The sequence below is a fragment of the Equus caballus genome, chromosome 5 (genome assembly GCF_041296265.1).
Source record: "Equus caballus isolate H_3958 breed thoroughbred chromosome 5, TB-T2T, whole genome shotgun sequence".
Lineage (NCBI taxonomy): Eukaryota > Metazoa > Chordata > Mammalia > Perissodactyla > Equidae > Equus > Equus caballus.
Window position 1 is genome coordinate 33,216,026 of NC_091688.1, and position 27,088 is coordinate 33,243,113.

Here is a 27,088-nt window from a genome sequence, read left to right on the forward strand (position 1 = left end):
TCCTCCTCCTCCTCCCCCTCCCCCTCCCTCTCCTCCTCCTCCTCCCCCTCCCCCTCCCTCTCCTCCTCTTCCTTCTCATCCCTTACTATTCCTCGCCCGCCCTTCCTCGCTGTCTTCCTCACCACCCATTTTTCCCTCACTCTCTCCATCCTCTCCTCTCCTCCCTCTGCTCCTCTTCCCTCTCCTCCCTGATCCACCGCCCCTGCGCCCCCACCGCACACGCTGTCCAAACCAAGGTAGGAAGGGGCCACCACAGACCACCACAGGCTGAGAGGGCGATGAGGGATACATGTCTCCTTGGTGAGAGCCCTCTGGGGGTTCTTGCTGGAAGACAGAGTGAGGTGGCCCCAGCTGAGTGGCGGAGCGTCCACAGCCAGTCCTCGAGGCCTGGGGAGGACGGGCTGATCCAAGGTGACCCCGTGCCTGGGGTGACCCCTATTTAAATAGGCAGCCTCTGAGGGACATTGAAACCAGTGGGAGACCTTGTCCTCGGCCAGCCTTTCCGGTGGAAAGCCCACGGCGCCTCCTTGTGGCCTTCGCAGGGACGGCGTGCTGGGATTCGCCTCGCCCAGGATGCTGCAAGGGCTGGTCCAAAGAAAACCCATCCTAGCGCCCCATTTAGACGGAGAAGTTCCGCTTGGACAGAGGGGCTCACCAAGAGACTGTCTCCAACTGCCCTCCTGGCGCTGTTGGGAGCTTGGTCTCCAGACCGGGGGCGCTGCCGACTCCCGTGTACGGGAACCTCCGGCGGAGTCTCAGTGCCTCTGACTGCTGAATCGTCCTCCTGTGGCGCGCCAAGAGCCGCCTTGCCCAAGGGAGAGCTCCCAGTCCAAAGAGCAAAATCACACGGAATTGCCGACTTCTATCTGAGACAGACAGCCCTCCTCTACTGTGAATGGGATTCGGGATTCGAACGGAAGCTGCCAGAGCCCCTACACCTCGCGCCGTGAGCACAGCGCCACCCACGACCTGCGGCGGTGTGGTTGGGTGTACCCAGGTGACAGTGTTTTCTTCTGGGCTCTTTCCGTAGTGGCTGTATCTGCATCTCTGTCTCTGTTTCTCTCTCTCCCCCGTCAATTTCCCTCCCTCACCTTCTTTCTCCTCTTCAATTTCCGGGGTCACCCCCACTCGCGCCCACCGGCATCCCCCAGACTGAGGCCCTGCAGGGTCCTGGGTGGGAGCTCAGTGCGGTTGCAGGTGGTGCCCTCTAGATGTTTCTGCAGTCGGAACATTTCTATGATTCAGCTGCCAGCATTAAAGTTTTAAACAACGGCCACTTTGGAAAGCCTTTCCCATCCTCCTGTCCCGGAGTTCCTCTAGGACTAAAAACACGTAGTCCACAGTGAAATGCTTGGTCCCTCCCGGCACCCTGTGGCGAATGCCTTCCTTAACTGAGCATGTATTGGGTGCCAGGCCCCCCTCCAGCCGAGGGTCTGCATGGTGAGCAAACTCCAGTCCCTGCCCCGTGGAGCTGTCCTCTGGAGGCCAGGAGAGGGCGACAGCGCTTTGGCGGCACAGCCCGCTGATGTCCTTCCCACGTGTGTCTTCCCCTTCCCCGGGCCTGGGGGGAATCCAGGTGAGCGTGACAGGTGAAGTGCAGGGAAGAATGGCAAATGAATGACTTTGGCGCAAGAGGCTGTGGTCTCACCTGAAGCGAGGCGGCTTCAGAGGTGGTGCTTTGACCTTTCAGGCAGCAACCTCATCCTTTGTCTCTCACTTCCTGCCCTCGCTCTCCCTTGCTCCGTGGGCGCAGGTGGGGCAGCGGCCGGATCTCAGCCCTGAATAGTCACCGAGTTCTGCTCTGCACGGTGTTTTCTCCTGGTCCTTATCAGATGCCATTGGTCTCTCTGCAACATTTGGGGCACCGAAGCCAACTTGACCTGCCTGATGCAAACATCTGGATTCCAGGGGAACTACCAGGGCCAGTGGCTGAAGGCACAAGCATCGAATCACCAGCTCTTCAGACTCCAGGTTGGTGCCACTCAACACTAGTATTAACCACACCATTACAGGATGCCACCCACACGTAGATTTGTGGGTGTGGCATCCTTACTTTTGTTTTTTAATTAATAGACATTTTTTATTGAGGTAACCGGTTTATAATATTGCATAATTTAAGATATACATCATTATATTTCGATTTCAGTGTACTCTACATCATATTCACCACCCAAAGACTACCTACCATCTTTCACCCTACACATGTGGCCTATTACTCCTTTCTCCCTCCTCCCCTCTGGTAATCATACAGTATTTGACTTTCTCTGTCTGACATTTCGCTAAGTATAATACCCTCAGGTTCCGTCCATGTTATCACAAATGGCAAGATTGCATCATTTTTTACAGCTGAGTAGTATTCCATTGTGTATATCTATACCACATCTTTACCCATTCATCCATTGATGGGCGCTTAGGTTGTTTCCACGTCTTGGCTATTGTGAATAATGCTGCAATGAACATAGGGGTATAAATATCTTTTTGCATTTGTGTTTTCATGTTCTTTGGATAAATACCAAGAAATGGAGTGGCTGGATCATATGGTAGTTCTATTCTTAATTGTTTTAGGAACCTCCATGCTTTTTCATGGTGGCTACACCAGTTTACATTCCCACCAGCAGTGCGTGAGGGTTCCCTTTGTTCCACATCCTCTCCAATACTTGTTATTTCTTGTCATTAATTACAGCCATTCTGACGAGTGTGAGGTGGTATCTCATTGCAGTTTTGCTTTGCATTTCCTTAATAATTAGCAATGTTGAACATCTTGTCAAGTCCTTTCGACGGTCTGTGTTTCTTCTTTAGAAAAATATCTGTTCCAATCCTTTGCCCACTTTTTAATTGCGTTGTTTGTTTTTCTGTGTTTGAGTTGTATGAGTTCTTTATATATTTTGGATAGTAACCTCATATCAGATCTAGGATTTGCAAATATCCTCTCCCAGTTAGTGGCTGGTCTGTTTGTTTTGTTGATGGTTTCCTTTGCTGTGCAGAAGTTTTTTAGTTTGGTCCCATTTGTTCATTTTTTCTTTTGTTTCCCTTGCTTGGTCAGACACGCTATTCAAAAAGATACTGCTAAGTTTGATGTCAAAGAGTGTACTGCCTAGGTTTTCTTCTAGAAGGTTTCTGGCTTCAGGTCTTACATTCAAGCCTTTAATCCATTCTGTGTTAATTTTTGTGCATGGTGTAAGATAATGGTCTGCTTTCATTCTTTTGCATGTGGCTGTTCAGTTCTCCCAACACCATTTATTGAAGAGACTTTCCTTTCTCCATTGTATTTTCTTGGCTCTCTTATTGAAAAGTAGCTGTCCATAGATGTGCAGGTTTATTTCTGGGATCTCAGTTCTGTCCCATTGATCTGTGTGCTGCTTTTGTGTCAGTATCACGCTGTTTTGATTACTATATCTTTGTAGTATATTTTGAAAGCGGGGCATGGGACACCTTCAGCATCATTCTTTTTTCTCAAGATTCTTTTGGCTATTCAGGGTTTTACATTGTTCTCTATAAATTTTGGTATTCTTTGTTCTATTTCTGTAAAAAGTGTCATTGGGACTTTGATAGGGATTGCATTGAATCTGTGGATTGCTTCAGGAAGTATGGATATTATAACTATGTTAATTCTTCCAATCCATGAGCATGGAATTTCTTTGCATTTCTTTATGTCTTCTTTGATTTCTTTGAACAATGTATTATAGTTTTCACTGTCTAGGTCTTTCACCCTTTTGGTTAAATTTATTCCTAGCTATTTTATTCTTTTTGTTGCAATTGTAAATGGGATTGTATTCTTAATTTCTCTTTCTGCTATTTCATTGTTAGTGTATAGAAACACAACTGATTTTTGTCTGTTGCTCTTTACCCTGCAGCTTTGCTATATAGACGTTACTTTTTAGAACAGTTTTGTGTTGACAGATAAATTGAGCAGATAGTATAGAGTTCTCACATAGCCCCTGTTCTCCCTCACACAATTTCCACCATGATGGCATCTTGCATTATTGTGGTACACTTGTTACAACTGATGAACCAGTATTGATACTTTATTATTAACTAAAGCCCATAGTTTACATTAGAGTTCATTCTTTGTGTCCCACAGTTCTATGGGGTTTGACAGATGCATCGTGTCACTAATCCCCCAGCACAGTGTCATACAGAATAGTCTCACTGCTCACCAGTCCCGGCGCTTCCCTCCTCTCCTCCTCACAAACCCACGGCAACCACAGACCTTTCCACTGTCTCTGTGATTTTGCCTTTTCCGGAATGTCCTATAGTTGGCATCATACAGTGTGTAGACTTTTCAGACTGGCTTTGTTCACTTAACACTATGTGTTTAAGGTTCCTCCACGTCATTTACGGCTTGATGGCTTGTTTCTTTCTATTGCTGAACACCATTCCATTGTACAGATGTACCTCAGCTTGTTTATCCAGTCACCTAAGGAAGGACATCTCGGTCCCTTCCACTTTTTGATAATTATGAAGAAAGCTGCTATAAGCACTCATCAGCAGATTTTTTTTTTAAAGATTTTATTTTTTTCCTTTTTCTCCCCAAAGCCTCCGAGTACATAGTTGTATATTCTTCGTTGAGGGCCCTTCTAGTTGTGGCATGTGGGACGCTGCCTCAGTGTGGCTTGATGAGCGGTGCCATGTCCGCGCCCAGGATTCGAACCGATGAAACACTGCAGTGGAGGGTGCGAACTTAACCACTCGGCCACGGGGCCAGCCCCACTCATCTGCAGATTTTTGTATGAACATAACTTTTCATCTCATTTGGGGAAATACCAAGGACTGTGATGGTTGGATCAAATGTAAGAGTATGTTTAGTTTTGTAAGAAACTGCCAAACTGTCTTCTAAAGTGGCTGTGCCATTTTTGTGTTCCCATCACTAAAGAATGAGAGTCCTATTGATCCATATCCTTGCCGACATTTGGTGTTATCAGTGCTTTGAATTTTAGTCATTCTAATGGGTATAGAGAGATATCTCACTGTCGTTTTAATTTGCAGTTCCCTAATGACAAATGACTTTATGCATCTTTCAGAGGTTTCTTTGCCATCTGTATTTCTTTTTTTGGTGAAATGCCTTTTTAGATCTTTTGTCCATTTTTTAATTGGGAAGTTAGCTGTCTCATTGTTGAGTTTTAAGAGTTCTTTGTATATTTAGGATACCAGTCCTTCATCAGATATGTGTTTTGCAAAGATTTTCTCCCAGTCTGTGGCTTGCCTTTAATTAGCTTAACAGTGTCTTTCACAGAGCAGAAGTTTTTAATTTTAATGAAGTCCAACTTATCAATTTTTTCTTTCATGGATTGTGCTTTTAGCGTTATATCAAAAAAGTCATCCTGAAACCCAAAGACACCTAGATATCCTTCCATGTTATCTTCTATAATTTTTGTGGTTTTTACACCTTATGTTTAGGACTATCATCCACCTTGTGAAAGGAAGAAGGTCTCTGTCTGGATTCTTTTTTTTTCAATGTAGGTGTCCAGTTGCTCCAGCATCATTTGTGGAAGAGACTATCATTATTCTTTCTCCATTGAATTGCTTTTGCTCCTTTGCAAACATTAATTGACTGCATTTATGTAGATCTATTTCTGATTTTGTTCCATTGACCTATTCTCTGTGTTTTCACCAGTTCCACACTGTTTGGATAACTGTAGCTTTCTAGCAGGTCTGGAAGTTGCTAGTGTCAGTCCTTTGGAGGTTTTTCTGATCTCCATCCTAAGAACCTGCTCAAGCACCTGCAGATAAAACTCACAGAAGTGTGGGGACTCACCCCCAAGTCTGGGCCCCCAGGAGTTTTAAACTCTCAACTATTCCACACTCAGCAGCCAGCAATTGGTCAGTTACCATTTAAGTGTCCCTAACAGTTGCTGGCTCCAGAAGCTCTGTTCCCAATGAGCTGTCATTCTCTGCATTAGCCTGTCTCGCTAGTGTTTGGGTGGCATCTCCTTGACATTCTCAAAATAAAAAATATTAGCTTAGGAAACTTAGGAAGTCACCCAATTTTTCCTAAGACTTTCTAAAAAAGACAGATCTTTGAAATGCAATGCTATCAGTTGCATAATAAAAGCTCTCCCCCAAAATAGGAAAATACGTAGGAAGAAACGGTTGATTCTATTATTGGGAGAGGGAGGTAAGTATTTCTTACAGAACTCGTTAACTCTAGGGTAGGAATGATGTCAAAGATTTTAATCATCAGAGGGGTTTGTACTGAATGGAAGGTTCCCAAATTGCCATCCAAAGGTTGCAGCAGGTCATGACACATTCCTGTGGTTGGCAACAACAAAAAAATATAAGAATGAAAGTGTGGCTTTTCCTTGAAACTACATATATTCAAGCTAAAGAACTATAATTAGTCTGCGATTGTGTCCTTTCTATTTTGTTGTCATTGAAATATCTTTCATGTGAAGTGATATTGATAATAGATGTTTGATTTTTGCTTTTTAACCTCTAGTTGGCTAATTTTAAAATTTTGTAACTTTATGTTGTTTCCCAGGGAAGGAAATGAACTTGATGATAAGTTCTAAGTCTAGGATTCTGTGTTGAGCCTAGGCTCTCCCTGAGAAAACTGAAGTTCTCATCTCCTTTGGGCAAAGAATGTGGACAGAGGACACCGCTGGGCTTTCCTCATAAAGGACTCAGCAGCAATCCTCAGAGAGTTTGAAAAACAAGCCCAGGATCCCCACATAGCAGTGAATTTTTCATTCCAGGCAGTCGAGGAAGAAGGGAGGAGTAAGAGAAAGCTCCTATACCCCTGTGGAAGGAGAATTCGGGGGCTGTGATCAAGTCGATGATTAAGTCTCCCATCCCTTTCTCTTTGGGGTTTAATGCTCGAAGGGGAATAAAAAGTGATCATTAGGACAATGACTTTCTGCATCTCGGTTTTATCTTTTCAATGACGATGACCAGATTGTGTTCTCTGCTATTTTTCTTCCTAGCCAGGAGAGGGGTCAGTGCCCATGAGTCACTTTCTTAGGAGCAGCAATTCCTTTCTGTTAGTGGTTCAATGGAGAAGAGGTAACAGAGCTGTGCTAAGATATTCCCAGCAGCAGGGTCTGCCCTGGGTCGCAGTGGATGTCTCTGAGCTGCAGAAACCCTTCAGCATGGTGCGGGCTTCAGACCTGGGGAGATCATTTCTGAGCCTCTGGTAGAGTCTTTTACTGTTACTCCTTTAAGTGGTCTCTCCTCTCACACCCAGTCATGTGACATCCTCTTCTTCCCAGCCTGACTGTCCAAGGATAGGACCCTCCGAGGAAATGAGGGTGTGGAGAGGAAATACGTGGAAAAAGCAAGAGGGCGCCAAACCACCTAGCAGGATAGTACAGAGAAGTGGGGAAAATAACTGTTTTCCTTCACAGGGGTGCTGGGACAATTTGAAATCAATATAGGAAAGAAAATTAAACAACTCTTACCTCATAATAAATACAAAACTTAATTACAGGTGGATTGGAGATTTATATGTGAAACATAAAACAATAGTGCTTCTAGAATATTACATAGCTGAATATCTTCATGACCTAAGAATAAGGAAAGCTTCAATAAGACACAAAAGGAAAAAGAAACAATAAGTTGCAATTCATTATAATTAAGAACCTCTGTTCACCAAAGATACATAAAGAGAGTGAAAAAGCAAGCCACAGAGTGGGAAAAGATTTTGTAACACATAGCAAAAGGCTTGTCTCCAGAACATATAAAGAACTCCTAAAAATCCCACACGGCATTATCATTGTTCTGTGCGGTCGAGTTGGTTGTCAAAGGAAACAGTCTCAGAAGACCTGGGTCTTGACCTGTGGAGTCTGACAGGCTGGCTCCCTATAACGTCTGTCAGCGTGCTTTCCTGGCACCTTCATCTTGGTTATTCCAGGGCTGCGCCATTGCCCTCCTCAGAATCTTTCAGTGTTTACAGGTTGTCGTCTAGATCTCACACATTACTTGTTAGATTTATCTCCAAATATTTCATCTTTTATTGTTATTGTAAATGGAATCTTTTCTTCCATTCTGTTTTCTAGCTTGTTATTCATGTATATAAGAGAGTCATTGATTTCTGTATGTGCTGCGTCTCATGGCCCACTGTGATGGGTTTGCTCTTGGTGCTAAAGGGGCAGGAACAGATGTACAAGGATGGAAGGGTGTCTCCTCTAAAATTACAAGAAAGTGGAACTAGAAGCCAAAGTCCACTGCAAGCCTACGGTATAAAGGAGAACAAAGGCATCCGATAATTCAAGTGGCCCAGGCCAGGCCAGGCCTGCAGAAAAGGAAAGGACAGAATTGCCCGTGATAATGCTCAGTGTGCTGCTTAGTGAATTGTTCAGCCAAGTGGAGACCAAAATATCTAAGGGACTTGTTATCAGTTGAATTGTGCCCCAAAAGATGTTGAACTGCCAACCCCAGTACCTCAGAATATGACCTTATTTGGAAATAGGGTCTCTGGCGAGGAGAAGTTCAGACGATGTCATTAGGGTGGGCCCTAATCCAGTGTAACTGGTCTCCTTATGAAAAGGGGAAATTTGGGCCCAGAGACAGACCGTCATGTGAGGATGAAGGCAGAGATCAGGTGCTGCATCGACAAGCGAAGGAACGCCAAAGATTGCCAGCGAACAACGAGAAGCTGGGGGCGAGCCGAGGACAGACTCCCCCTCACACCCCTCAGAAGTCAGCCCTTCTGACACCTCGATCTCGGATTTCCAGCCTCCAGGACTGTGACACCAATTTCTGTTGTTTAAGCCACCCACTGTGTGGTATTTTGTTACAGCAGCTTCAGCAAACTAGTACAAGATCCTAAGTGGGAAATAGAAACTCTAGGACAGTGGTTCTCAGTTGTGGTTCCCAGACCAGCAGCATTAGAATCACCCAGGAACTTGCTGGAAGTGCACACTCCTGGGTCCCTCTCTGTATCTGCTGAATCGGGAACTCTGGGAGTGGGCTCCAGCAATGTGTTTTAATAAGCCTTTCAGATTATTCCGATGCACGGTACAGCTTGAGAGCCACTGGTCTGAAGAAATTCCCTATTCTTGGGCAGCTGGAAGGACTCTGAAAAATGGGAATCCAAAACTGTTGAACCAGACATAGCTTTATTCACAGTGGGCTTCTTTCTCAACGTTTTTTATTCTGGTATAATACACATGACATAAAATTTACCATCTTAACCATTTTTAAGTGTACCATTCAGTGGTATTAAGTAAGTTCTTACTGTTATGCAACCGTCACCATCATCCATCTCTGTAACTCTTTTCATCTTGCAACACTGAAACTCCATACCTATTAAACAATAAATCTCCATTCTCCCCCGCCCCAGGCCCCGGCAACCACCATTCTACTTTCTATCTCTATGATTTCATTACTCTAAGTACCTCATATTAGTGGAATTATACGGTATTTGTCTTTTTGTGACTGGCTTACTTCACCTAGCGTAACGTCCTCAAGGTTCATCCATGTTGTAGCATATGTCAGCGTTTCCTTGCTTTTTAAGGCTGAGAAATATTCTATTGTATGTATATACCATATTTTGCTTATCCATTTATTAATGGACATTGGGTTGCATCCACTTTTTAGCTATTGTGAATAATGCTGCTATGAACATAGGTATACAAGTATACCTCTTCAAGACATGCTTTGAAATCTTTTGGGTATATACCCCCAAAGTGGAATTTCTGGGTCATATGGTCATTCTACTTTTAATTTTTTGAGGAACTGCCTTACTGTTTCCCACAGGAGCTGTGCCATTTTACATTCCTACCAACAGTGCACAAGTGTTTTTCTCCACATCCTCTTCAACACTTGCTTTTTGTATGTTTTAATCATGACCATCCAAATGGGTTTGAAGTGGTACCTGCGTTTATCTAGTGATTAGTGGTGTAGAATATCTTTTCATGTGCTTATTGGCCTTTTGTATATTTGTATACAAATTTTTTCTCCCACTTTTTAATTGAGTTGTTTGGATTTTTGTTGCTGAGTTTTAGGAGTTCTCTGTATATTCTGAATCTTAATCACATATCATATATATGAGTTGTGAATATTTTCTACCATTCCATAGGTTGTCTTTTTCTCTGCTAATAGTGTCTTTGGATGCACAAAATTTTCCCATTTTCATGAAGTACAATGTGTCTGCTTTTTCTTTTGTTGCCTATGCCTTTGGTGTCATTTCCAAGATACTATCGCCAATTTCAACGTCATGAAGATTTTTCCCTCTGTTTTCTTCTAAGAGTTTTATGGTTTTAGGCCTTACATTTAGGTCATGGATCTACTTTTAGTTAATTTTTGAATATAATGTAATGTAAGGGCCCAACTTCATTCTTTGGCGTGTGAATATCCAGTTTTCCCAACACCATTAACTGAAAAACTTGTCCTTTCTCCATTGAATAGTCTTGGCATCCTTGTCTAAATCATTTCACCACATGTGCAAGGGTTTATTTCTAGGCTCACTGTTCTATTCTGTTTGTCTATATGTGTGTCTTTATGCCAGAATCACACTATTTTCTTTTTAAAGATTTTATTTTTTCCTTTTTCTCCCCAAAGCCCCCTGGTACATAGTTGTATATTCTTCATTGTTGGTCCTTCTAGTTGTGTCATGTGGGACGCTGCCTCAATGTGGTTTGATGAGCAGTGCCATGTCCGCGCCCAGGATTCGAACCAACGAAACACTGGGCCGTCTGCAGCGGAGCGTGCGAACTTAACCACTCGGCCACGGGGCCAGCCCCGGGAATCACACTATTTTGATTACTGTAGCTTTGTAGTATGTTTTGAAATCAGGAAGTGTGAGTCCTCCTGTTTTCTTCTTTTTCAGGATTCTTTTGGCTCATCAGGGTCCTTTGAGATTCCATATGAATTCGGGATGGTTTATTCTATTTCTGAAAAAAAAAATATCATTGGGATTCTGGTAGGGAATGCATGAAATCTGCAGATCACCTTGGGCGGTATTGATTTCTTAACAATATTAAGTCTTCCGATCCGTGAGCATAAGATGTCCTTCTATTTCTTTATGTCTTCCTCAATTTCTTTCAGAAATGTTTTATAGTTTTCAATGTACAAGTCTTTCACCTCCTTGGCTAAGTTAATTCCTAAGTATTCTATTCTTTTTGACGCTATTGTAAATGGAATTGTTTTCTTAATTTCCTTTTCAAGCTGTTCATTGTTAGTGTATAGAAATGCAACTGATTTTCCTGGGTTGACTCCATATCCCACTTCCTTGCAGAAATCATTTATTAGTTCTGACAATATTTTTGTGGAGTCTTTAAGGTTTTCTACATCTAAGATCATGTCATCTTAGAGGTAGAAAATTTTAGAAATTTTACTTCTTCCTTTCCAATTTGAGTGCCTTTTATTTCTTTTTCTTGCCAAATTTCTCTGGCTAGAACTTCTTGTACTATGTTGAACAGAAGTAGAAATGCATCCTTGCCTTGTTTCTTATCTCGGAGGAAAAGCTTTCAGTTTCACCACTGAGTATGATGCTCACTGTGGGTTTTTCATATATGACTTTCATTATGTTGAAAGAGTTTCTTTCTATTCCTGTTTTGTTTTTATGATGAAAGGGTGTTGATTTTTGTCAAATGCTTTTCCTGCATTGCTGGAGATGATCATGTGGTTTTTATCCTTCATTCTGTTAATGTGGTGATTACATTGATCGATTGTTGTATGTTGAGCCATCTTTGCATTCCAGGAAGAAATCCCCCTTAGACATGGTGTATAATCCTGTTAATATACTGATGAATTCGATTGCTAATATTCTGCTAACATTCTGGGGCTTTTTGCATCAATGTTCATAGGGATATTGGTCTGTAAGTTTTCTTTTCTAGTAGCATCTTTGTCTGACGTTGGTATCAGGATGCTGCTGACCTCATTGAATGAGTGAGTGTTTCCTCTTCTTCAATCTTTTGATAAGTTTGAAAAGGATTGATGTTATTTCTTCTATAAATGTTTGGTAGAATTCACTAGTGAAGCCATGAGATCCAGGGTTTTTCTTTGTCAGGAGATTGTGATTATTGATTCAATCTCCTTAGTAGTTATAGTAAGATTATAGTAAGACCTATAGTTATAGGTCTATTCAGATTTTCTATTTCTTGGTGATTTAGTTTTGGCAGGTTTTGTTTGTCTAGGAATGTGTCCATTTTATCTCAGTTATCCAACTTGCTAGCATATAATTTTTCGTAGTTCACTCTTATACCCTTTTGCTTTCTGTAGAATCAGTAGTAATTCCCCTCATTTCATTTCTGATTTTAGTAATTTGAGTCTTTTCGCTTTTTTCCTTAGTCCACCTAGCTAAAAGATTGACAATTTTGTTGAGGTTTTCAAAGAAACATCTTTTGGTTTCCTTGGCTTTCTCTATTCTTTTTCTATTCTCGATTTCATCTATCTCTGCTCTAATCATTATTTCCTCCCTTCTGCTAGAGTTTGGTTGAGTTTATTCATCTTCTATTTCCTTAAGTTGTAAAGGTGGATTATTGATTTGAGACCTTTCTTCTTTTTCAATGTAAACATTTTCAGCTATAAAGTTCCCCCTTAGTGCTGCCCTTGCTGTGTCCCATAAGTTGTGGTTTAGTTTTCATTTGCCTCTATGTATTTTTAATTTCCCTGGTGATTTATTCTTGATCAATTGTTTGCTTAAGAGTGTGTTGTTCAATTTCCACACATTTAAAAATTTTCCACTTTTCCTTCTGTTGTCAACTTCTAACTTCACCCAGTTGTTGTAGGAGAAGATACTTTCTATAATATCTATCTTTTAAATCTATTGAGACTTAATTTGTGGCCTAACCTATGCCTTTCGTAGAAAATGACCCATGTGCACTTGAGAAGAATGTGGATTCTGTTTTTGTTGGGTAGAGTACTCTGTATCTATCTGTTCAGTAAAGTTCATTTATTGTGTTTTCAAGTCCTCTATTTCCTTATTTCTCTTCTCTCTGTTCTGTGCATTATTGAGAGTAGACTAGTAGACTATGAGAGCAGACTAGTAGAGTATCATTGAATAATAGTTTCCAAATATTACTGTAGAACTATTTCTCCTTTCAATTATGTGAATCTTGACTTCATATATGTTTAATGGGCTGTTATTAGTTGCATAAACGTTTATAATTGTTATATATTCTTGCTGTATTGAATCATTTATTAATATATAATGTCCTTTGTCTCTTGGAATTTTTTTATTTAAAGTCTATTTTGTCTGATATTATTAGAACCAATCCTGCTCTCTTTTGGTTACTCTTGGTATGGAATATTGTTTTCCCTTCTTTCACTTTTAACTTATTTGTGTCCTTGGATCTAAAGTGAGTCTTTTATAGAGAGCAAACAGTTGGAACATGTTTTTTTAATCCATTCTGCCAATTGGAGAATTTAATCGATTTATATTTAAAATAATTGCTGATAAGGAAGGACTCACTTTGTTTTCCACATGCCTTATAGCTTTTTTGTCCCTCATTTTCTTCATTACTGTCTTCTTTTGTATTTAGTTGATTTTTTGGTAGTGAAAATTTAAATTCCTTGCCTATTTCCTCTTGTGCATTTTCTACGGCTATTTTCTTTGTGGTTCCCATGGAGATTATATTTAACATCCTAAAGTCATAACACTGTATTTGAATTTATACCAGCTTAACTTCAATATCATACAATAACTCTGCTCCTTTAGAGCTCTGTCCCCATCCATTCAGTTGTTGATGTCACAGAATTACATCTTTATACCTTATGTGTCCAAACACATAAACTAATAATTTTGGAATGCACTATTCTCTTAAATAGAAAACAAAATGTATTGTCAGTGTTTGAATAATTTACATATATATATGTGTCCCCCCCACCATTCCCCTCACTTCACCCTCCCTCCCGCTGCACTCTTTGAGTCGGGGAACGTGTCTTAGTTTTCTTTACATCTGTTGCAGAGTTTACCACAATGCAGTGATTCTTCAGCAAAAGTGCCTGAAAACTTCTTTTTAATGAGTGTGTGAAATAGAATTGAAGTAGACTTTTTTAAACCCTTGAGAATGCAGTATAATAAAAGCTAACAGGTATTAAGCAGTTAGTATAAGTCAGGCATTCTTTTAAGGGCTCTATATAATATTTCATCTAATTTTTATGGAAACCACATGTGAGGAGTTTACTATTATTATCTGTATTTTAGTATTATCTTTATTATCTGTATTCAGTAAAAGGAACTGAGACTCTGATATATGAATAGCTTTCCAAGGGTCAGGTGATTTTAGGGAGCCATGATGTGGGCTAATTTCATCTAAGTCCAGAGCTTAGATCTTTAACCACTTCACTCCACAGGTGTGAGGCACAATGAAAACAATGACAGCTGAAAACTTTCCCAGTTGAGAGATCTCTGTGGTCACTCCAGGTTAGAAGGGAGAACAATGAAGGGAAAGTCACCTTCTCAGAAAGGTCCTTTCTGACATTCTTTTCTGGAGTTTGGGCTGCTCCTCCAGATGTCCTCATCTGAGCGCTTATCACCTTGCACCAAAATAGCCTGTGGATTCCACCACTGGCAGCTGTAGAATGGGGCTCATGGGTCTCCTCTATCACTGGACCCCCAGCCCTTAGCCTAAAACCTAGTACACATTCAATAAATATTGTTGGAATGAACGCATCAAAGAATACGTGAAAAAGAAGAAATGCTCCCTCATCTGTCCCATCACTGGTCTGTGCACTCCCACACAGGAGGTGGGTCACATACAGGGGAACACCAACCAGAGCTGTAAACTTATTCAGGTTCCCTGACATCTTCTCCATTTGGAGGAAGGGCAGCTGAGAGCAATGAGGGGCAGAGATGTCTGTGTTTGGGGATAGAGAATGCAGACAAAAGGAAAAAATAGAGGAAGAAAGGTGGTAGAGAGCTATTAACAATTTCTGACCCAGGGCCACATCAATCAAGTTTAAACCAAGATAAATCTCCCAGATATTTTCACAGCAAACTTGCTCCCCTTCCTCATCCCCTTCTTCCCATTTCTGTCCTTCTTCTTCTTCTTTCCCTTCTTCTCTTTCTCCTCCTACTGTTCCTTCCTGTTCCTCCTCTTCTTCTAATGTCCCCAAGGCCTAAGGACTGTGGACTTCATGTTCTAGCCAGTGAGTGGTAATTGACACTTGGGGTGGAGAGAACTGGAGGGGCTTGTTACATCAGATTTGCATCCGAGAGGAAAACACAATAAGATGTCTAAGATTTAGTCATGGGTCAGGACTGACGTCACCAACATCCTATCTGCACTAACACATTTGAGATGATTTGGCTACTTGGCTCCTTTTGTATAAGCACCTGACGATAGGAGCACAGGAGCAGTCAAACCACAGCCCAGGAAAAGTCACCATCATCACAGGACTCCCAGTCCCATCCATCCCCAGGGAGATTGCCCCACAACTACAGCTAGAATATACCAGATCTGGTTACTGGGAGTATCTCTTTCCTTATGTAGTGCTCCCCTTAAAAGAACTCATTCTTTTTTAGGATCTTCAGGTTAAGGATGCAAATTGATCAGTCCTTCTGGATGAGTTAGGAAGGGTTAGGATAAAGTGCTTCCCCCTGCCTTGAATTCCTCTGGCTATTTTAACGGCTACTTGAGAGAGGGGTGAGGGTTGACCTGCTCCTCTAGCAAGATTCCTGAGCCCTAACATTCCAAGCACACAAGTGGTTAAAGTAGAATCAACCATAAGAGTAGACATTCTTTTGAACTATGTTACAGTGCTTCATCCTCTGCAGCAAAAGAATTCACAAAAACACCAACCTTGAATTAATGTGATTTATTTTCCTATCCTCTGCCAATAACATTCTACTTACTAGGTAAGTTGTTCCCCATCCTTGGGATCCCATGGTTGGGAGAAGACGTCTGGGTCCCATGCCGAGGAGCTCTCACTGATAGATGAAAAGCACAGCTGCCTCAGTTGTCTCCAGCCTGTTGCTAAAACTAGCATGAGTTCTGTATCTATGCCAATCAAAACCACAGAAATCCCCCCAAAACTGCAAGGGGTCAGCTCTGGGGAGAATCCTCCTCCACCAATGCAGTGCTGGGAAATAAGGAGAGGGAGACATGGCAATGAGAGGTCTGTCAGTGAGGCCAACGACATCTTAGTGGGACTCTCTGGTCCTCATCAGACTTTCCATTGGCAACGTTGATCTATTCCTCACGTAAAAACCTCTCTTCCTTTAGCTCTAGTGATTTCATTACCTCATGGCTTTTCTTCAACTTCTCTGAACATTCATCCTCAGGTTCCTTGGCTGGGTTCTTCCTTCATGAATTCCGTAAGTGTTGTTCCCTAATAGAGGACACATCTCTCTCTCCCTTGTAGATTGCATGACCCCTTTGGCTTCAGTTACTAATAATTAACTGATGACCCCCAAAATCTCTACTTCCAATCCAAATATTTCTTGTGCTGAAGACCTCAAAATCCGGCTGCCACCTGGATGTCCACACAAGTACCTCAAGCTCTACATGACCAAAGGAGAGTCCATCATATCCCTCTTTACCCCAAAACCAGTTCATCAAGCAGACATCCTGACTTGATAAATGACCATCAGTCACCCGAATGAAGATCATGGGGCTATTCTAAACTTATTCCCTTCCCATCTTCTGTATTCAACCGGTCACAAATTTAAAATCTTTAGGATTCATCATTACCCACCATTCATCCCCAAGCACACTGCTCTACTTCAGGCTTTATCTGGACTATTGAACCTAACTCAATACTGGTCTGCTTGTCCCTACTAGAGTACGTGACCACTGTGCAAACAGCATGATCTTCATAAAATATAAAGATGACCAGGTCAGTCTTCCCTTTAAATAATTTAATGTTCCCATCATCTACAGCATAAAGTCCAAAATCATCTTCATGATGTAAAAAGTCCCTCCATGATCTGGCTCCTGTTACATGGCCAACATCAGCTCCTGCCTCTACTCGACATACGTCCCATGCTCCAAATTTACAAAGCATCTTCCTGCTCCTACAACATGGCATGCTCTCTCTAACATTAATGATTTGGAATGTGATCTTCCCTCAACCTAAATTGCACTGATACATCCTAAACTTTTGGACACCACTCAAGACATAGCTCAGAAGTTACCTTTCTTGCAGTTGCTACCCCTGACACCCTAGCAGAGTCAGGGCTCCTATAGCCCCTCATTAATATTTCTATATACCTTGGATGCATCAGACTACAATTGTGTGTTTGTGTGAATGCCTGTCCTACTACATACTGAGCATGCCATATTCATGTCTCCCACAGCAGCACAGCATAGGTGCTCACTGCGTGCTTTGTTGAGGTGCATGCAGGCACATGTACACACTATACTACACATGCTTTGGGCCACGGTTGAAAGGACCCATGAGAGCCAGGTTGTCACAAAGAGAAGGAAGGCACAGAGACCCACTTGTTTAGTGTCCCCACACTCATCATTCCCCCATCGGATCCCAGGTCCTCCTAGACAGCAAAACTGCCTCATCCTGAGTGAGAGAGGGACAAGCTGATGGCTGAGGAAAGAAAAACAGGATCTTCAGGGTCAACTGCCGGCAGCTAAGTCTCAGAATACATGGCTCTTGACCCCCGCCCAGTGGCGATAGGTGGTAACTGTGACCAAATAACACCAAGATGCAAAAAATCAGTCACTCCCTCTAGCAATATCAAACATTATATTAGATCTCCAGACCAGAGAGAAGATGACAAGTCTCCAGAAATCAGTCCTGAGGACACAGAATATATAATCGAAATGACTAAGAATTCAAAATACTATCAAAGATAGACATGTTGAAATGCTCCAGATAGTGGAGAGAGAACTAAGACTAAAAATAAGTGAAAAAAGTCTCTGAGAAATATCTGATTCAGGAAATGCAACATAAGAATCATAGGTATTCAAGAAGGAGAAGAGAAGCAGAATGAAGTAGAAAGCTTGTTCAAAGAAATAATAGCAGAGAACGTCCCAAACCTAGGGAAGGAAATGGAAATCCCTGTGGAAGAGGCTATCAGATCTCTTAAATATGTCAATGTAAAAAGACCTACTGCAAGGCAGATAGCAGTGAAACTGGCAAACGTGAATGACAAAGAAAGAATACTAAGGGCAGCAAGGCAGAAGAAAATAACCTACAAAGGAACCCCCGTTAGGCTTACAGCAGATTTCTCTGCAGAAAACTTACAGGCTAGGAGAGACTGTAATGACATGTTCAAATCTTTGAAGGACAAAAGCTTTCAGCCAAGAATACTCTATTCAGTGAAAATATCCTCAGATATGATGGAGAAATAAAAACTTTCCCAGAAAAACATAAGGTAAGGGAGTTCATAGCCACAAGACCCCCGCCCACAACAAGAAATCCTCAAGAAGGCCCTCATACCTGAAAAAAAAAAAAAAAGGAGAAGAGGGTTACAAAGCACGGAGTAAGGAGTTAAATGGGCAGACAGAATAAGAGCAGGGTTGCCAGCACTCAAGTACAGCATGTAAGAGAAAGGGAAGGAAAATAGCAAAAACAAAGATAATCTCGTCATTTTAACCAGAAACTCATAACACAAGGTGGAATAAGATGTGAAAGAAACAACTTAGGAGGGGAAGAGGAAAAGGACTGAATCGATTTAGACTAAGGAAATAGGAGGCCATCAGAAAAGGGACTATCTCATCCACAATATTTTGAATACAAACCTCATGGTAACCACTAAAGAAAAAAGCAGAACAGAGACACAAATAATAAATAAGGAGAAAACAAAGAAACACAACATAAGCAATTACATATCTCGACTGGTAGACCAAAATACACAGGATGAGAAACAAAGGAAATGCAAGAAAACTGGAAAACAAGTGATAAAATGGCAGCATTAAGCCCTCATATATCGATAATCACCCTAAATATAAATGGATTGAATGCTCCAATAAAAAGACACAGAGTAGTGAGTTGGATTAAAGAACAAGACCCAAAAATATGTTGCTTCCAGGAAACACATCTCAGCTCCAATGACAAACACAGGCTCAGAGTGAATGGATGGAGGATGATACTCTAAGTCAATGGCAAACAAAAGAAAGCAGGTGTTGCAATACTTATATCAGACAACGTAGACTTCAAGATAAGACAGGCAAAGAGAGACAAAGAGGGGCAATGTATAATGATCAAAGAGACATCCCATCAGGAAGAAATAACACTTATAAATCTCTATGCTCCCGACACAGGCGCACCAAAATACATAAAGCAACTTTCTCCCTCTTCTCTAATTGTACCTTCTGATTCCAGCTGCACCATGGTGGTGACCCAGACGAGCAACCATGGAGATCCTGGGAGGGTTGTGGAGGATCCTTGGGGTTACACTTGATAATTCTTTATAAACTTACCCAGGAACAGATTGTTTTCTAGATTTTGCAGAATCAAGTATTTATAAATCAAACAATCGTTCTTTTTATTTTTCTGTCTCTCATAGCAGAACTTTACTGCCTAATTATCCTAAAGTGCTGCCTTGGCAGGGATGACTGGCCCCCAAATTTGTGCTCCCTTCCAAGGTGAAGAGTTACTGCTGGCAAGCAGCTGTCCAGCCACAGACCCCGGGTCTCAGTGTCTAGTGCACGTGGGAGGGACCATGTGACTAGTCCTCACCAAAAGATCTTGAGCAGAGGTGATGTGTGTCACCTCTGGCTGAGCCGGTGAAGTTCCAAGTACATGGCCTTTCATCTCTCTCTTTGATTGTCATCTGTCTGCACGCAGAGGATCCGGCATTGGTGACAAGGTAGAATCACAAGACAGAAGGAGCTTGGATCCTGAGTCACCATTTCAGAAGAGAGCTGCCCAGAAGAGCTGCCTGACCAGGAATATCCACTTCAAATTTTCGTGAGCGAGAAATAAACGTTAATTGCCCTAAGTTGCTGAGATTCAGGATTGTTTGTTACAGCAGCTACAATCAGTTACTCTGACTCGAAAACTTTCTTCCTTAGAGTGAAGATGAGGGTGAAAAAGACAATGGGGGTAAAGGAGAGGACGGCCCCATTGGTCACATATGTAAGAAGAACACAGATAACTAGAAACCCAAGTGCCTAGAGTTCCATACTTCATATGTGGAATCAGCATCTCTAATTGTCCTGCCTAAAACCACGGTGCTCAGATCTAATACTCATCAAGCTGCAGTGTGCTGGCCTGCACAGAGGTTTAGAACAAATGAGTTAGGGTCCTTTAAGTTTCTTGTGGCAGCAGAGTGCCTGCCAAATAGAAGCACTCGATAAACGTTTGTTGAATTGGATAGTTTGAGAGTCAGATGTGAAACGATTACTCACAATACAAGATAAGTGTCCAAGCAGGGCTACCGGAACAGATGATAGAACAACCAGTTTCACTTACACATGTCAGTGGTTGGAGGAAAGCTCACAGTTTCTGGCTGTCTCTACAGAACAAACACACAGCACAGGGTTCCTTATACTTCTTGGGTAGAAATGAAGCCCACAGCTTGGGCCTCACCTCCTGTCAGTGCTGCTCTGGGAATTCCCAGGCCTCCCTGACTTTTCTGCTAGTGGTCCCATCCGAGTCACCCTTTGCCGGCCCCCTGTCCTCCTTCCTCCTCCCCTCTACCTCCTGCTGCATCCTCGCACTGCCCCTCCCAGCACCTCTGCTCTAGGAAGGCTGGGGCTTCTTGCCCTCACCAGGGAGATGTTCTTGCCTATTTCCTGCTTGGCTTCCAGCCCCCACTGCTCACCAAGCCCTCTGAGCCCTGTGCTTGTCTTCTCCATCCTTTGATGAGAGGGCTGCACTGTGGCTCCTGGGACCAAGAGGGAGGAAACCAGCACCCCTCTCTCCAGCTGACTGTCATCTCTCCACTACTGCCTTCTGCTCACACTTTTCAAGTTCACTGAAGAGGCTCCCTGGGGAGCAGGCATTTGGCATGGCCTGTGGGCTCCCTACTTCTCATAAGAAGTCAGGCCTGGGTCCAAGGAGTCAATGCCTTTGAGATCTTTAGGGGGAGTTTGGGTTTAAAACACATTTTGATATACTCAAACATGTCTCATGATCTTTAAAATAAAAAGGTGAATCCAAAGTATTCTGTAAAATTGGGGTGGAGGACGGGGCCGGTCCAGTGGTGCAGTGGTTAAGTTCACACATTCTGCTTTGGCGGCCCGGGGTTCATCAGTTCAGATATGGGGTGGGGACATGGCACCGCTTGGCAAGCCATGCTGTGGCAGGCGTCCCACATGTAATGTAGAGGAAGATGGGCATGGAGGTTAGCTCAGGGCGAGTCTTCCTCAGCAAAAGGGAGAGGAAGATTGGCAGCGGATGTTAGCTCGGGGCTAATCTTCCTCAAAAAAAAAAAAAAAAAAAGATTGAGGTGGAGGTGGCCCAGGGGGTTCATTTCTCAGGCTGTTTCCTGATCTTGTCTTCTCAGTGGAGCAGTTCACCACTACTCACTTCGGCCCCTGGAGGGCACCAGAGACTGTTTGCTGTACAGAGAACAGCGCCTAGATGGAAACCAGACAGGTTCTGGGGCAGCCATCAGCTGTGTGACCAATGGCCAGAGTCAGCGTCTGGCCAGCTCTGGAAGCCCAGGCACAGGCATATCCCTGCAGAGTTCTGCAAGGCAGGTAGATGATAACTGGGGTACCAGGACGATGACAGGACCCAGAAGGCAGAGTTCTAGCTCCAGCTCTGCTATCAGCTAGCTGTGTGGCTTTGAAAAGTCACTTAACTTCTCTCGACTTTAGTTTCCTCTTATGTAAAAAGATGAGGTGGAAGGAGGTGACCCAAAAGGTGTCTTCCAGCTTCAGAGCTTTCAATTGCTCTGAGTAAGAAAAAAATGGGAAATGATAGAACAGCATGGATTCTTATTTCCTGGAACCTTTGAAAATGTCCCTGTCCTGGTCCCAGACCTCAGTGTGACCAGGAGCAGGCATGGCAAGATGGCTGGGATGGCAGTAATGTCAGAGCTGAATGACAAGGGAGGAGAATGAAGCTCAGGAGATAAATTGGGGTTGGAAATCTCATGAGGTCTCCCTAATCCAGGATCCTGGCCATGCTAGGAGCAGGATCTGGAGGAAGATCGGGTAACCTTTCTGTAACCATCCCCACTTATCCAGCTGTGTATGAAATAACAGCCATGAAGCACAGTATAACCCAGACCTGCTCGGTAGTGTTCAGCATCCCTCAGCAGCCTGGTTGAAACATGGGTGGTCATCTCGATAGTACTCTGAGGCACAGATGAGCTTTCCTAGACAAGTCATTTCCACACTCGGGTTGTGCATGGTATTTTGGTTCACACCAACTCATTGGGGTAGGGAGATGAAATGCACATATGTAGCATTGTTCCTAAATAAATGAATGAAAGAGTGAGCACTGAGTGGGAGAGTCTTGGCTGTGAGGATAGTAAAGGCAATTCTGACCCACGCACGGCTCTTCAGAGTGTCAGTCTCTCGCTCCTGAGCAGAGAGAACACAGTGGCTGGTCAATGGGGTTTAGTCCGCTGTCCCAAGTGGTGCTCGTATGTGGGTTAAACTCAGAGTCCAGGCTGTCACAAAGGACTCTAAAGAGACTGTGGCGAGTGGGGAATGGGGAAAGGTGGTGTCTTATGTTGCAAATGCCAGAGGGAGAAGTAGAGGCAGCACGAGATGTTCTGAATGCAGGGAAAAACGTATTATCACTCTGTTGGGGGCGATATCAAACATTTCACTCCTCGTCTTGCAGGGATGTCATGTGGGACATAGGTCAGTAAAGCAAGATGGCAGTGTGGGGAAGAGGATTACTTAGCAAGAGGCATCACGGCAGTGGATCCCTGGACGCCTTTCTGAGAGGGCACTGCCCTCCCAATTTAGAGTTCCCCACTCTCCCGAGGAGCCATAAAGAAGGCAAGGAAGGCAAGCACCCTGTCTTTGCTCTTGGCTTTGCCTCTTTCCAGAAAACCCCTTCCATCAAGGGAGCCACTGGCAGATAGGTCTACAGTGGAACGGGGTAGAGAGTCAAGGACTAAAGGGAAAGAATGCACAGAAGGCGTGGGTAGGCATGGAGGGCTGGCCTTCAGGCCTGGCTCCACTGCTTATGCTTATATGATCTTGGGAAAACCCCATAACCTCCCTGACTGATCCCTAGTTTCCTTACCTGCACAATGGGAACCATACTCAAACCTGCCTCAGAAGGTTCGCACGAGGATTAGGTGAGATGATGTAAACAAAAGGGCTTTGCAAACTATACGGGCATGGTAAGAAAATAAACTATTTTTATCACAACAGACAGAGGTGGTGTGTGTGTACCCAGAGCACCAGGATTCTTACTATTCTTGCTTGGTGGGTCTTTGGAGACCCCTGCAGCCTTGCCAGAACCACTTCTACTGGGTGACTGCAGGTGGTAGGGAAGTAAGTTTCTGAGTGGGCTCAAGAGCATCCGTGTGTGGCCTGAATCCTTGCATTGTCACCACTAAGCCTGGTCTGGTCTGCAGAAATCACCTTTTGTACTGGGCTGGGAGGAGACATGGCGAGGTTCCTGCAAATTTTCTGCTCATTCTGTATATTACCACAGGAGACCTACTTCTATTTTTGCCATGGTGACCCACAACTTAGTTGACAGCCAGCAGTGGTGAGAAGAAAACTTTATTGCTTTGTAGCCCACAAGGCCATGAATGCCTCCCTGGTGCCAAGAAATCCCGATGCCATGGTCGTAGGTCCAGGCAATACAGACAGGCACAGGTGTGGACGCAGAGTCTGGAGGAAAAATCCTGGGGGTCAGACGAGACAACACAGTCCCAAAACACGTCTCTGAAAGGCTAGATGGGTTGTCTTGTCTCAGTGCACCACCAGAGCCACTGGGATGTGCATCTGAGAATGATAATGAATATTTATTGAGAGTTCACAATTTTTATTGAGAGTGCCTGGAACCACTAGTACTTCACACGCATGATCTCATCATTTTCAAAGTTTTATTTTTTTTTATTGTGGTAAAATACATATAGGGTAAAATTTGCCTTCTCCACTTTTAAGTGTACAATTCAATGGCATTAAGTACATTCACAGCATTATGTAATCACTACCATGCCCCATCTCCAGAACCTTTTCATTATCCCAAGCAGAAACAATGTACCCGTTAAAATATAATTCCCCATTACTCTCTCCTCCCGGCCCCTGGCAATCTCTGTTCTACTTCCTGTCTTTATAAATTTGTCTATTCTAGGTATCTTATATAGGTGGAGTCACGCAATATTTGTCCTTTTGTGACTGGCTTATTTCACTTAACATAATTCCTCAAAGTTCACCCATGTTGTAGCATGTGGCAGAATCTCATTCCTTTTTTTGTTTGTTTGTGTTTTTTTTTTGGTGAGGAAGATTCACCCTGAGCTAACATCTGTGCCAATCTTCCTCTATTTTGTATGTGGGTTATTGCAACAGCAAGGCTTGATGAGTGGTGTAGGTCTGCGCTGAAGATTCAAACCCATGAACCTGGGCCACCTAAGAGAAGTGCACTGAACTTAACCACTAGGTCACGGGCCGGCCCCCAGAATTTCACTCCTTTTTTTTTTTAAAGTTGAATAATGTTCCATTGTATGTATATACTACATTTTGCTTACCCGTTCATCTTTTGATAGATATTTGGGTTCTTTCTACCTTTTGGCTCTTGTGAACAACACTGCTTAAAACTTTTTGCTTTTACTTAATGGAAAATTCCAAACATATAGAAAAGAAGACAAAAAAAATACAATGAACCTCGATGTACAATTATCAACTCATCAACAATTATCAACTCATGGCCAATCTTGTTTCATCTATAGCCCCACCTAAGTCCTCCATCTCATATTACTTTGAAGCATATCTCAAACATAGATATACCATTATTGTTTCCATTTTACAGATGGGGAAATGAAGGCACAGAGAGCTGAATTATCTTACCAAATTTTCAGAGTTTATAAGTGATGGGGCCAGGATTTAAACTCAGGCAGTGTGACAGCTGAGCCCATACTCATAAGTCTTTGCTACAGCTGTGTGGATGTGTGTTCACATATATACACACATGCATCAGGTCAACTTTGGGCAAAATTGTACATTTGGAAAAGTTTTCCTCTTCCTACATCTTTTCCCACACTTGGATGCCATGTGGAATTTGCAACAGATAGGCATGAGTCTGAAGTCTTAGTTCTTAGTCACAAGTAGAGTCAGTGATCCCCAGCCTCCAGAGTTGTTGTGAGGATTATATGAGATAAAGTCAGTGAAAGTGCCAGGCACCTCCTAGCATGTGCAGGAGATCATTATGAATGCATTCTCCCCTCCTCGGGGGTGCGGGTGGGGGGCAGGCCCACCTTCTCTGTAAAGAAGTGGACCTCAAAAAACACATGTACTATCAGAATAACTGTCAAATGTCAATATGTAACCACTGCTGGGGGATTTGTGTTGTAAAATAAAGGATTTTATCTTTTTGCCTTGTGGTGTGGTGCGGGGTGCGAGTGAATACAGAACAGAGGTGAAGCAATTACTTCTTGCCCCTGAAATCGTGTAAATGAGTGTATGCATGTATGTGTACATGCACAAATGTGTAAGACAGGCCCCTGGATAAGTTCAGGTTTCATTCTCTGCACAGAACATTACACTGTCTTTCTTTTCTATAAGGAATTGTGACCCTGAAACAAGTAACTACTTTTTCTATCTCCTTTTCCTCTTTTTGGCTAAAACAGGATCAAAAGTATTTTGTTGGGACCCCCTGTCATTTTTCTGGCCCAAGGATACAAAGCCACAGGATGGAGGTCTGAGCTCAGACAGATCTTGGCAAGCCCAGCTCATCCCCTTGTAAACCTCTGTGGCCAGGCCCTTTGGGTTAATTTGGAGAGAGCCTGCAGAACTCAGTGGACAATTGAGTAGGACCCACAGGCTGACCACAAAGAAGTCTCAGGTAACCTCCAAATGCATCTGCAGAGGAGGCTGGAGGGGCCCTACTCCCTCAAGTACATTAAGTGATGGTTAGCAAGAGTCGGACTGGCTGTGTCCTCTGCCTGCAATGCCCTTTTCAGATCTTGCCCATGGAAGTAACATAATCCTTTAATGCCAAGCTCATATACTGCCTCCTCCATGAAGCTTTCTCTAGATCCCCTCTCACCTCCCACCCCCATCCATCCCTGGCTGCCATACAGAGTGATTTCTCTCACTCTGAACTCAGTGGCATCACTTTTATACCCTTTGAGGCACTTTTATTGCTTTATTTTTGTACTCCCTGAATACCAGTCTTAACTCCTTGATGGAACAAAGTGAGTTCCTCGAGATCAGGAATCATTTCATCTATTTCTTTGTACTCTTCTGAGCTGTTCTCAGGACACACCATCAGCAACCAATAAAATCTGTTGAATAAATGATGTATCTCGCAACAATGGCACACAGTAGGCACTCAGGAAATGCATGCTGAATGAAATAACATCCATCCCCAGTATCTGGGAAACATAAGTCTTTTTACCCTATTCTTGATGTTCAGATGGAAAGTAGTTTCATATAACCTTTCAGGCTCTAAAATCTGTCGAAACTTCCAAGGAAATAACTGTAAAAACTGCCTTGAGGGAGCACCTGAGATGGTCTCAATTGGGGTTTCAGGTATGCTAATATCCCAAAGTGTGTCCTTTTTCTTTGTCTGTCTGTTTAATATCCCAACTGGTCTCCAGAAAACCTCGAAGGCTCATAAGGTGGAGTCCACATGTGATGATTTAAGATAGTCTCAATTAGAACATCCGATTAATTAGAAATTCCCTGCTCATCAGCAGCATGATTACTGATATTTGTAGCAGTGACCCTGCAGTCCTCCAAGAAACCGAAATACATCATTTAAAGAAGTGTTACAATATCTTCAGAAACATGCTTTTTAAAAACAATTTAAACCATTTGGAAATGGACAATTCAGTGGCATTAAGAACATTCCTGGGGCCAGCCCCGTGGCCGAGTGATTAAGTTCGCGCCGCTTCAGTGGCCCAGGGTTTCGCAGGTTTGAATCTTGGGCGCAGACATGGCACTGCTCATCACGCCATGCTGAGGCGGCATCCCACATGCCACAACTAGAAGGACCCACAACTGAAAATACACACCTATGTACTGGGGGAGCTTTGGAGAGAAAAAGGCAAAATTTTAAAAAAAATCTTTAGAAAAAAAAGAACATTCCTGTTGCTGGACAACCATCTCCAGAACTTGTCATCATCCCACACAGAAACTCTGTACCCATGAAACTGTAACTC

At 43.0% G+C, this 27,088-nt stretch overlaps 1 long non-coding RNA gene across 1 annotated transcript; it reads left to right on the forward strand.

Annotated features, from left to right (window-relative positions):
- Window positions 1–587: 587 nt before the first annotated feature.
- On the forward strand, window positions 588–25,296 carry LOC138924260 (uncharacterized). Its single transcript, XR_011439087.1, has 3 exons — window positions 588–997; window positions 1,754–1,971; window positions 19,630–25,296. It is a non-coding gene; the product is annotated as an uncharacterized lncRNA (long non-coding RNA).
- The last annotated feature ends 1,792 nt before the right edge of the window (window positions 25,297–27,088 follow it).